This window comes from Bactrocera tryoni, chromosome 2, assembly GCF_016617805.1.
Source record: "Bactrocera tryoni isolate S06 chromosome 2, CSIRO_BtryS06_freeze2, whole genome shotgun sequence".
NCBI lineage: Eukaryota > Metazoa > Arthropoda > Insecta > Diptera > Tephritidae > Bactrocera > Bactrocera tryoni.
The window spans coordinates 79854037-79865837 of NC_052500.1; the positions used below are offsets into that span (position 1 = coordinate 79854037).

The 11801-nt window shown below is 37.0% G+C and overlaps 1 non-coding gene across 1 annotated transcript; it reads left to right on the top strand.

Moving 5' to 3' along the window:
- The first annotated feature begins 671 nt into the window (after positions 1–671).
- Positions 672–743, top strand: Trnat-ugu. The gene has a single exon. It is a non-coding gene; the product is annotated as a tRNA-Thr (tRNA).
- Positions 744–11801: the final 11058 nt, after the last annotated feature.

Sequence of the window (11801 nt, forward strand, 5' to 3'; positions counted from 1 at the left end):
CCCAAAGAAAAAAAAATGTATTTTATTTTTTAATATTTACCCAAGCTTCATATAATTTGTACCACTGTCCGTTATGTATTTAGCTGCGTATTCCGCACATCAACAGCAAAAAGCAATCTTCAAATTATAAATGTTTGTGTTATTTTTGTTATCATTTGCAGTTAATACGTTTTAAGTGGTGACCGTTATAATTTCGATTGTTATGGTTCTCGCGTGTGTTTTGTTTTCAAAATTTTGATGTTTTATTTTTTTAGAGATTTGCATAATGAAGACATAGTAGCTTACGGATATGTGTATAAAGTATATTAAAATAAATATTTTCTAATTTCATTATTAAAATGTTAATAGTTGAAAGCTTCCGTTAATCATTGGCGGAGTCAATAAACTTTTTGTAGCGCCATTTAAACGGTATAAATGCTAGGGTATGAGCAAGCACAAAGTATTTAAAATAAAAATTAAATAGAACAAGGAACAAGTTATTATATTATTAAAATAGAATAAGTAATTCGAAAATATACGCTTTCGCATCAATTCTTATCTTTGTTTCGTGGATGTTATCATTTCATCAATTAAGTTATTATTTCTAACATCATGCAACATCTTCACTTCGATGCCGATAAACTTCTAAATTTCAATGAAGTTCATTTTCTCAGAATTCACTCATTTTAAGCGCCTCTTTAGCTCAGTGGTAGAGCACTGGTCTTGTAAACCAGGGGTCGTGAGTTCAATCCTCACAGGAGGCACAACCTAACGGTAAACTTTTTTAGATATTATTAACAATCATTTATTTTTTGTCGGGAGCTCTCAAACAACTCTTCTTTGAGATTGCTAGATCTATGCTTTCATGCTAGCGGAAATAGCGGTCATCAAGGTAGGACCAAATGTACTTCTTCGAAGAGTGGCTTCTTTTAGGAAGGTATGCAACCACTCCGATAGAAGAGTTGCTTTGCAGGCCTCGAGCTCGATGATAGTGAACTGAAAGTTAGTCAAGGAGTGTATGACCGCAGTAGCAGCAGCTTCAAGCTATTTTCGTATTCAACTTGTCTGGGTACCTTGCCACAACGGAATCGTTAGAGATCCGAAAGCAAATAAACTTGGAAAAAAGGCACCCGATATCCTTCAGGGGTTGCGGAAGTCTTCTACTTGGTCAGAAGCTAGACAGAAGCTTACGCAGGGTATGTGGTCGGATAGGCAGTATGGGTTCGGGAAAGGACACAGTATAAAGAATGCATGGGTTTATGATCAGAATGTCGTTAGGGAGAATATCAAGAAATATGTCCTTGGCATATTTGTTGGAATCAAGGGGACGTTTGATTACCTGGGATCGAGTGGTGCAACGGATGGATGAGCTTGGCTGTCCGGAAATTACGCTTTGGCGGAGTTATTTATTCTTTCGTACAGAAAGGCCTCTCATGTCGGCATGAATGGGAGTATGGAGATTGGAGTTGAGTGTGGCTGCCTCCCATATGTGGTCCATATATTTGGAACCTTATGATGGACACTCTGCTTGGGCAGTTCGAGCCACTCTGTAGGTGTTGGTGTAGCGGATGACCTTCTTCTTATTGTCGAAGACCGTTCACGGACTGAGCTAGAGCGAACGGGAGGACAATCTTAGAGATTGTGAATACCTGGGGTGTAGGTGTGGGGTCAGCATAAGATATGTGACGCAAGTCAAATGGCTGACCATGAGTGAAAGGATACGTTTTACTCCACACTTGGCGAATGTGAAGGATCGACTGCAGGCAACCGTAAGAAAAATACGACGCATTTTGAGGAGTGATTGGGGTCTCGGACGTCGTGCTGTCCGCACCACATATCGTGGTGTGTTTGTGTTTGTGGTTGTCTGTTTTCATGATGAAATGCCAAATAGTGCTGAACAAAAATAACATGACAGCTGGGAACGAACAACCGTGATCTGTCATACTTTATATGTGACCTGGTCTACGAAAAGAGGGATTAGGTGTCAAAAAAAGGAGAACAATTAATGAGATAACGAGAAACTGACGATTATTTTTAACAGCTTTTCCCAGAAAACTAGTTTTCGCACGTTAGCCCCCTTTTCGTAGACCAGGTCACATATATACATTCACATGAAATCTGATTTAAGAGGTTACATGGGGTTCCTCTGGTAAAAAACAGCCTTTCTTCAACAATTTCCTATGAAAATTTCGCTATATTTTTTTTCAAATAGTTGTAATCGAAAAAAAATCCTTCTTCCAAGTCTTTAAGAAAAACGCGTTTAAAGACGACCCACTTAGCCTATCTAACCTCGAGGTTGTATCTCCGAAAATATTACTCCGTTCAACTTGAAAATTTAGGACGATATTCTGGTGGTATTATAGAATTTAGAAAGATAATAAAAAAACCGAGTTTTTGAAACCCGTAAACCTATCTAACACCTTAATATGGTTGTTCCATGGGAGATTCTTAACTTGGGAGTACAGAGTGAAAAAATATTGATTTTTATATAATTGACGAGGCTTAAAAACATATTTTTAAAGTCATTCAGTGTAAAAAGATTTGAAAGTAAAATTTAAATTTAATAAAAAATACTTTTTCAAATGATGATTTATTATTGCTGTAATATTTTTAAGAGTTCAGATCCTTTACCTCTGAGTTAACTAAATCAAGTTCACTTTTGCAAATTATAACCAAAATCATAAAATATTTTTATCTTTTTTAAATCCATATTTTCTAAACTACCGTCGTTGTTTTGATTTATTTTGCATTTCAATTTGCCATACACCATATTCACGCTTTCGTGTTCATGTGAGTTCATTGACCAATTGGTTTATTGTCCGTCGGTCGTAGAATGACTGCACGTTCGCTGATAGAAATCTCTAATTAAAATTTGTAATTGTTTCTTTTTTATTTGCGAAACTGTGCAAAATAGAGATTTATGGTTTGCATTGCAAAAATCTGCTGTCTTTCAGTGTGTTTATATTCAATTTAACAAGCTGATATAAAAGTAGACAGGTGTTGGCAATAATTAAAAATACAACCATGAATTGCAAAAAATCAGAATATTAGCTTTTAATTAGTATACATACTTTATACCTTGTGAACTTGGAAAGATTAGAGCATTGTGCCGGTATTTGAAGCTAAGCTAACCTCTTACACCTAGGATCCATTCTTAATAGAAAGGCTATATGATGAGGCAGTTGCTGAAAGTCTCAGGTCTGTTTGCCATCTAGAATATTCATCGATTGAAAAATCATAAATTCATAGAAACATTATTTCAACTCACTATTGTTTAGGCCACTGCGCTGGTGATCTCTTCACTGTGAGGTATAAGTGCAGAGAGGAAACATTGGAGGAAAACTGTAAGTTTTTTACCCATGTAGCTATAAGTCCATTATCTGGAACTATGAGTTCAAGTTTTAGAAATGGCTGCTAGTAAAGTAGCAGTAGAAATATTGCTCCGAATTACGGCAACTTCTAAAAGGTGAGCCTTCATTCTGAGACCATCCGAGCATTCTAGAAAAGTTCATGAGTGTTTAGTCTATTAAATATTGCATCAACCTGTCCCGCAACTAATTCTTATGCAAAACTTATTAGTATAACTTGATTTGGCAGTTTCGTCTCGTCGTTTGCGAACGACTTAGCTTCGCTGGACGGCCCAGTTAACCGCAAGCTCTGGTCAAACGCCAGTACTTCTGCGACCGGAAAGACTTTCCTGCGGATTATTTAAAACTATTCGCCTTAGCAGAAGCTCAGTTAATTCTTGTGTATTTAGATCTATCCTCAGAAGATTTTACTACTACAAAAAGCTTATATATAAACCTCCAAGTAGGATTGCCGTCTTAAAATACTCTTTACGGAAGCTACAAAATCGAGGCATGGAAACTCTCGAGGCTCAACGGGGCTGAGGTAGTAATTAAGAAGCATACCAAATACTCGGAAGTAATTTTGGATATCAAACTGAAGTGAAAACTCAATGTGGAGAAGAAAGTGGAAAAGAAGATGCAAGGATGTACATGGAGCCTATCGCCTGATCTCATGAATTGGTGTTGTTGCATGGTCCGTTCCGTTTAGTCAGACCCGACTATCGTGGGAATGGCTCATGAATTCGTATTACATAGCGCTAGTCTAGTCAATCTTGCTGTGAGGTGCTTTGCTGTGGTGAATCAGTGTCAGAAAAAACTCCTATCGGAAACCGTTGGAGCAGATACTTGCTATTCTCTGCGTAAAGGGAGCACTAAAAACCACTCCATTGGCTTTTTTAGAAAGGTTATTCAACCTACCATCAATCGAAATTGCACTGGAGAGCTCGGTAGCAAAATCACTTGCAAATTGGTAGCGTTAGATGAATTCTGCACAAGGACGTCTGGGCAGAGATGAATAAGCAGGGGGTTAGCAGATAAAACAGATCACATAATCTCGCCCTTTATTTGGGAGAGATGGCTTCAAGTCGCACTAAAAGATGATCAGAGATTGATCTCAGGCGACAATTCAAGCTTACGGAATACTGCAAAGACTTCCTGGCAGAAGCAGTAGATGTAACGGCTGCATATATACGGGATTCAGGGTCGCAAAGGTACTACGGGAAACGAAAGAGTTGATTCGATTTCCAAAAGTGTCATCAGCCTGGAACGCCGTAGAGGCATGCAGGATCGCAAAGATCATTTGCAAGGGAGCGGAAGGAAAACACATAAGCTTTCTGCTCAAATGGTCTCGGTAGGAAGGTTAGCCTAGTAATGGGCTTTATTAACGATGGCTCATGTAAAAAGTGCAGGGAAGTAGGCATAAGTGAATACATAATTTGCTTCGGTCGGGCCTTATCTAGAACTCGGCTTAGATGCCTAGGAGTTTCACAGCTCGAGAGTCTAAATCGAATATCAAAATTTGATATGAAGTCGCTTTTAAAGATCGGAAAAATTGTTGACGTCCTATATGACGATATGATAGCCGGCCAGTAAAACTTAATCTAGATCTATCCTCTGGAATTTTAGTTACCACAAAATATTTGTCTATAAATGTCGTCTTGAAAATCAGTCTTAAGATCTAACTTATTCAAATTGGGCTAGAATTTACTTTAAGCCACGAAAGTAGATTAAATAAGGATTTTGTTTGGGTTTGATCATTATCACCAAACAATTTTGTAGCAACTTTGACCAACGTGTAGGTCAGAAAAAGTTTCGAAGGGCTTTACTAGTAAATAATATCCTCTTCTGTTTATAATTTTTAGTGAAAATGTATAAATTTGGCTGTATACTATATAAATGCTAACCAACCCTTAAGCTTAATTACAGAACTTGAAGCTTTCACTGAAAGTTCATTTTAATCAAATCAAAACTAGCAATCTTAAGCTGAACACAGAGAATACTTATTAAAGCGCATATTGTAAGCTTCCATAAAACGTAAAAGCACTATAAATCACTTGAAGCTTTCATCGAAAATTCATTTCACACCAACAAAGGGCAAAGCGCCTGCAGAAACCATTACTCAATTTATTTATAAGCTTTTAATCTGCACCGCAGTTGGCGACACACATTCACATATATTTGTGGGTGAATGTACACCTTCGAGCGCGCAATATTTATTTTCCACCCGCATTTCCGTTGCAGCCATTTGTCATTTGTCAACGTCAAGGCGCGTTATGACAAAACTTACGGGGAAACTCTCAGATTTCTCAAGAATCGCGCGGGTATCGCGTGAAAACAAAGAAGAAATCAGTGGTGAAAACTTAAATATTTCCGAAGAAGCAGTTTTCTGTTTGTTGTTTTTCACTTGCAATTTTCGCTTTGTTCTCTCAGCAATAATTGTCAGCTTTTTAAATAATTGCCTGTTGCTTAATATGACCATTTCATAGCATTAATGTATATACGTGAGTATGTTTGTAGTAAATGTCTGTTTATAAAATTAAATACACATTTAATGATGACAAATTCGTGTGCTTTTATTAGCCACCAAATTGGCGAAGTGAAATTTTTGGCGGACACGCGAACTCGCTGTGAACGCACGAGATTCACCTGGGCCCCCACGCGAGCGCGTTGATTGAGTCATGGAATTCAGATTTCATTGTTTGCGGTAATTTTCAGATGTCAGAATTTTTATTTTACCTTTTTTATGTTTTCATTTTTTTGTTTTCGTTTTTGTTTTAATTCATTTTTTTCTTGGTCAATACTCTGCGCCTTTTGGGGTAAAACAACTGTTAAATGCTTAATCATATTTCTTTTCCGCAAATTTAATTTGGAAATTAAGCGAACTTTTGATGAACTGCGTGCAAGTATGTAAGCGGCAAAAAATAACAAAAACAACAAAAGGTAAATTAAAGAAAATTTACAACAAAAAGAAAACCTCACAAGTGACAAAATGGAAAAATCAACAGCAGCCACAATTCAATTAAAGCGCTCGTTAATGGGCAAATGCTGCTATTGCTTTGTTGTTGCAGGTTTTTTCTTTAAAGTTTTCTTCAGCTACGTTTTTGTGGCTATTTATTTCCTCTCGTTTTTATTGTTTATTCATACTCACTTCTTAAATTGCCGTTGTTACGTTAATTAAAACTTAACAGAAGTAATTTGGGTCAGACGAATATAAAAATGTAACTTCGAATACTAGCAAGCCCAGTAGGAAATTTTTTGGTACACAAAGTTTGTGGTTTGAATTTATGTAGAGAGAGGCTTCCATTTTTTTTTTAATTTTTGGGAGCATAAATATTAATTTTGATGCACTATCGTAGGACCTTATAATCTTGCTATCCCGTTTCATCATTTCAGTCAACCCCCTTATGGAACAATTTGTACCCGATATGATTTTTAGGCACAGACATTCAAGGTTTGGTGCCTAAATAATTATTCGCAATAATAATAATGAATAATAAAAATCTTTTGAGTCCCGAAAACTCTCCGAACATTTCGGCATTTTCTACAACATGCAAAAATTTACGTCAAATAACATAAAGCAAACATGTCCAATGCATTTTAAGAATCCCCAATTTTCGGGATTGAAAAATAGCACTTTCGGGATTCGGAAAATTTCCGGGATTCTTCTTTTTATTGTTGTAAAAAGTGGTTGCATTGAAAATGTAGTATAAAAATAAAGGATGAGCCATAATAAAAATGCATAATAACATTTTCGGAACATTTCGGTATTTGCTATAAACAACCGCAATTATTTTGTATCTGGTTTGTGATAGAGCCCGGCAGTGGAAGACAGTATCTGTTATAAGGGAAGCCCAGCGGGCATGATATTAACTCGGCCTCGGGTTTGCCTGAAGTGGCTCTTAGACACTAAACCCAGCTTTGTCAACTCGTCTGCTTTTTCGTTGCTAAAAATGTTGCTATGACTGGGACCGCAATTATAGTCAAGCCGAATTGACCGGATAGCCTTCTTTCAATTGTTTACTACGCTGGAATTAATCGTTATCAGTGTGCATGGTTGCTTTCTGTATCCTCCGGTAGTTATTCAATAGAACTCCACAGACCTGCTCTATACTTCGTACTTCCGCTTGGAAAATGGTTGGTGAGTTTCGTAGACGAATATAAAGAGAGATGTGAAGATAATTTGAGTATACCCATGTCCCTACACTTTGGACGCGTCGGTAAGTTAGCGTTACTCTTCTTGGGAAAATATAGTGTCATTTACTTAGGTTTTTCGGTTTCAATCAGAACTTGCTGCTAGATTCCAGGTAAGCACATCTATGGGGTGTTGAATATACCGCTTCGTTAAGACATGAATTAATAGCCCCGTTAACCATTTATAACGGCCGTATACTAAACACATATCACTTAAGGAAAACCAAGATGGAACTCTGTAAGAAGGAGAATTACATACATACATACATAGTATGTATTCATATTATTTTTCCTTGTTTTTGTAAAAAGTTGTTTCAGTGAATATCTCGTAGAAAGATATATATATGTACATATGTATGTATGTACATACATATATGTATATAATGAGTCAAAGTATAAAAATTAATAATACTACTTTCGGGATCCCGACAACTTTTAAATTCAATTGATATTATCCTTTAACAAGCTTTAATGTATGTAAAGTGGTATAAAGCAAGCAATTTCAGAATCCCGAATTTTCGGGATTGAAAAAGAAAAATTACGGGATCCCGAAAATTTTTGGAATTTTATTCAGGCAAACACACATGCGCTTGTGCTGGTGCGCAATAATAAGAAATTGAACTGGACAAAGAAAAAAAATTCTTGATTCAACTGAAACCTACTTTGACGTTTCGAATGGTATTTTACAAAATCTATATTACTTAAAAATATTGAACTTTATAAAGGTCATCTCTGACTAGTTTAAATATTATCGATTTCATTTAATTTTATGGATATTCATATATTTGGAAAAATATAGAAGTATTACTCATTGTATTTTTTTTTTGCAATGAATTTCCTATTGGGTCGTATTCCATAACCCTACTTGAATCAGTTTTCATAGTTACATACTTAAATATACAGACACAAATGTATCATTTGTGTGTATGTATGTATACATATTTGAGTGTATAAGTCCAATTCATATGCAGAAGTACATAGTACTTTGGACCTCCATGCAATTGCTGTACTTCGCACTCGCTCATTCACTCGTCCATTCATCAAAACTCACATTAAAGCGCAAATTACCCAAATTAACTGTTAAGAGAGTTAAAAGATAATAAAACTGCAGCGAATTCGTGCAGAAAAACGCGAAAGCGGCAAGTATAGCCAGAAGGACCATCGGCAAGAAAGAGGGTGTTGATATTGTTTGTGTAAGCTGTTGAAGGCTTGATGCGTGTTTAGTTGTTAACACAGCGACATGATGCTTGTGTGGAAAGTGAAAATGCTGGTCAGTATGTAAGGAAATAAGAATATGGAAGATATTAATTAAAGATAATTAATTAAAAATTAAACATTTTGAAGAATAACGATCATTCTCAGTTGAGTGACTATGAATTTTCATTGCGATTAACAGTAAATGAGCCGTCCTCGGGTTATCGGTACCATATCCGGCCCTCCCTTTGACGTTATTAGAACTTCATCGTTTTTATGTGGCTATTTCTACAGAATTTAACCGAAACAATGAACAAACCCTCTTCTCGTCACCACTAATGATCACTTTGATGAATGTAGGATCCTCAGGTATGTCGTCAAGCATCTATTTCGCGAGCTATACTCGACGTCTATTTTGCAAAAGACTCAAGAATTTTGGAATGGCTCCAGCATTAACAGACTTCATATTCAAAACATTAACCAAACTGTGTTAAGTCGATCCATAAAAGATCTTGAGATCTTCTGCTATCTTTCTGATGGCAACACGATGATTTTCAACCACTGTTTCTTTAACTTGGACTAGTTCGTGATGCCGAAAATGTAAAAACCGACGTCTAAAAGATCAAGATTAGCAAATTTGATATTAGAAAATTTCGGATCCCTAAAACTTTCGTATTAGTGATGCGTATTATTTCGGGATTACCAAATTCGCAATACAAAAGATGTCCGAGTTTTTTTCGAAATATTAATCTAATAAGGGACATACATAAATAAATCTAATAGGTATCCCGAAAATTTTCACATCCGAAGCATTTCTTAAAAACTTTTTATTGATAAAAAGTTCGTACTTTTTTTATATCAGGTATTATTAATGTTTAAAAAATCCCGAAAACCTTCGGGTTCCCGAATTCGCCAATTAAAAATCCCGTAATTGTAGACCTATTTGACCATATATGTTTCCGATTCAGTATAATTGGTATTTTACATAGTCCCGAATATTTTCAGGATCTCGAATTTTCTAATTTCAATTCCTGAAATTGCAGTCATACATAAGTGATTCGACCAAATATACTTCCAAAGATGTGCATGGACAGTCTGTGTGAGAGTCGACTAGAAGGCAAGAACTCAAATAGGCATCACTTTTTGACATTTTAAATTACCAGTGATCCGCAAGAAGCTCTTTATAAGTAGGAGCGCATATAGTTGCTAAAAAAAAAGACGGCATAGGTGCACTGCTGCGAAGGTCATTAGACATTCTGCATCTCCATCTTCTTCTACTTCATCTCTGCAAATTTAGATCCTCAGTCGCAAAGTCTACAACTTATAGACTTTTTTCTGCTAATACACAGACGAGGGATATGTGGTTGGTGTGAAGCTGCTGGAAAAGAGGCATAGTGTGCTTTTCCATGGTTGTATAGAAACTCTGAGGGAAGGTTGGATGGGGAATTTTCTGCAAGGAGCTACTGCCTCAGTATAGTTTTAGGCTACCGGGTCTATGTAGCGTTTTTTCAAGCAGAAGTAGCTGTCATTAAGGTAGAGGTAGATACGGCAGAACTGCAATTCTAGTTTTGAGCTCGCTGATTGTGCGCCGAAAGCTAGTTAAAGAGTTTGTGACCTCACTATCGACAGCTACTTTACGAGATCTTTGTGACGGTGAGTGAAATTCATCTTGCTGCAAGTATAAGAGTTCTCACTGCTCTTTGCTCAATAAAAGTAGGTGTGCTGAAAATTCTGACGGACGATAATCATCAAAGCTGTATGAAGGACGAGGAGATGGACACAATCAGACATTTTCACCCACAATGTCCAGCCTTTACCAGACAGAGATTGAAATATCTAGGCATTTATATCTACCCCGAGCCTGAAAGAATAGCCGGAATTTCTTCTTCTCAACAAATCAACAGATTGTGGGCTCTTGAGCGTCTTTTCGATTAATACTTAGGAGTATTTAAGTATCACAACGAACTAATGTTCTAAGTGGTCCAAACGGGGCTCGTTTTTGGGGCGACGTTCTAACCTAGTTTAACCTAGATTAATCTAGTCTATTTAAAATGTTTCTGAAACTATCTACTTTTAAGAACAAATACCGTTAATATTATATACATGTACATATATGGAAATGATCTTTAAAGGACATCTCTGATTACTTTGCCTTTTTATGCAGGAGAGCTAAGACTAAAACACCTAAAATTCATTGCAATGTTTTACAGTAACATTTCATTTTCACCAACATCACCGAAAAACAAAAAACAACAACAGCAAACCGTAAGCAAAACAGAACAAAGCCCGATGATGTTGAACAACGAACGAAAAGCTGGCAGTTGACAGCAAACAACAAAATTTACAACATTTTTATTTGCATTTTACGTGGCGTTGCGAGTTGCTTGTTGCCGCAACTTGCCATATTACTCAGCAACAAACACCTAGAGCGGCAGCAGCAGCAGTCAGCAGTCAGCGAGGCAACAATGAGCTATGCAATGGCCACAGCAAAAAAGATAACAACAACAAGAGTGCCGAGTGTATACAATTACAACAATTGACGAGACAAGAACGAAAATGAAAATACATACAAACAAAAAGGGCCCGCAGGCAGCAGCACAACACAACACGGCGCAGCGCAGAAAAGTATTGAGCACAGGCTCCACAAGGCCACCTCCTATGCTAGTATCTGTGTATAAATGTGCAACACATGCCTACACTTGGCTATGTATGTGTAGCGATTTGTAAAAAGTTCAAGGCCCATTCGTGTTTTGGGATTAAAAGCATCGCCCAATGAGTTGGCCAACGCCATGATTGCGGCTGTTGCACCAAGGTGGCAGGAAAAAATATAAATTCAGGTAGCGCCTTCACGCGCACATACACCCATACATATGTATTTATACATAGTTGCATTGGTGGCAGCCTGGCGGCTTATTGCACGTGTGGCCAGACACACACACACCTACACTTCTATACAATACATTGTGGAGTCCTCATGAGGCCGACAGCTTTTGGCCACGCCATAGAGGGCGAGTGTTGCATTCAAAGAGATAACTTTGTGTGTGTGTGTGAGTATGTAAAATATATCATTTATTTCAGTTGCCCACAGCT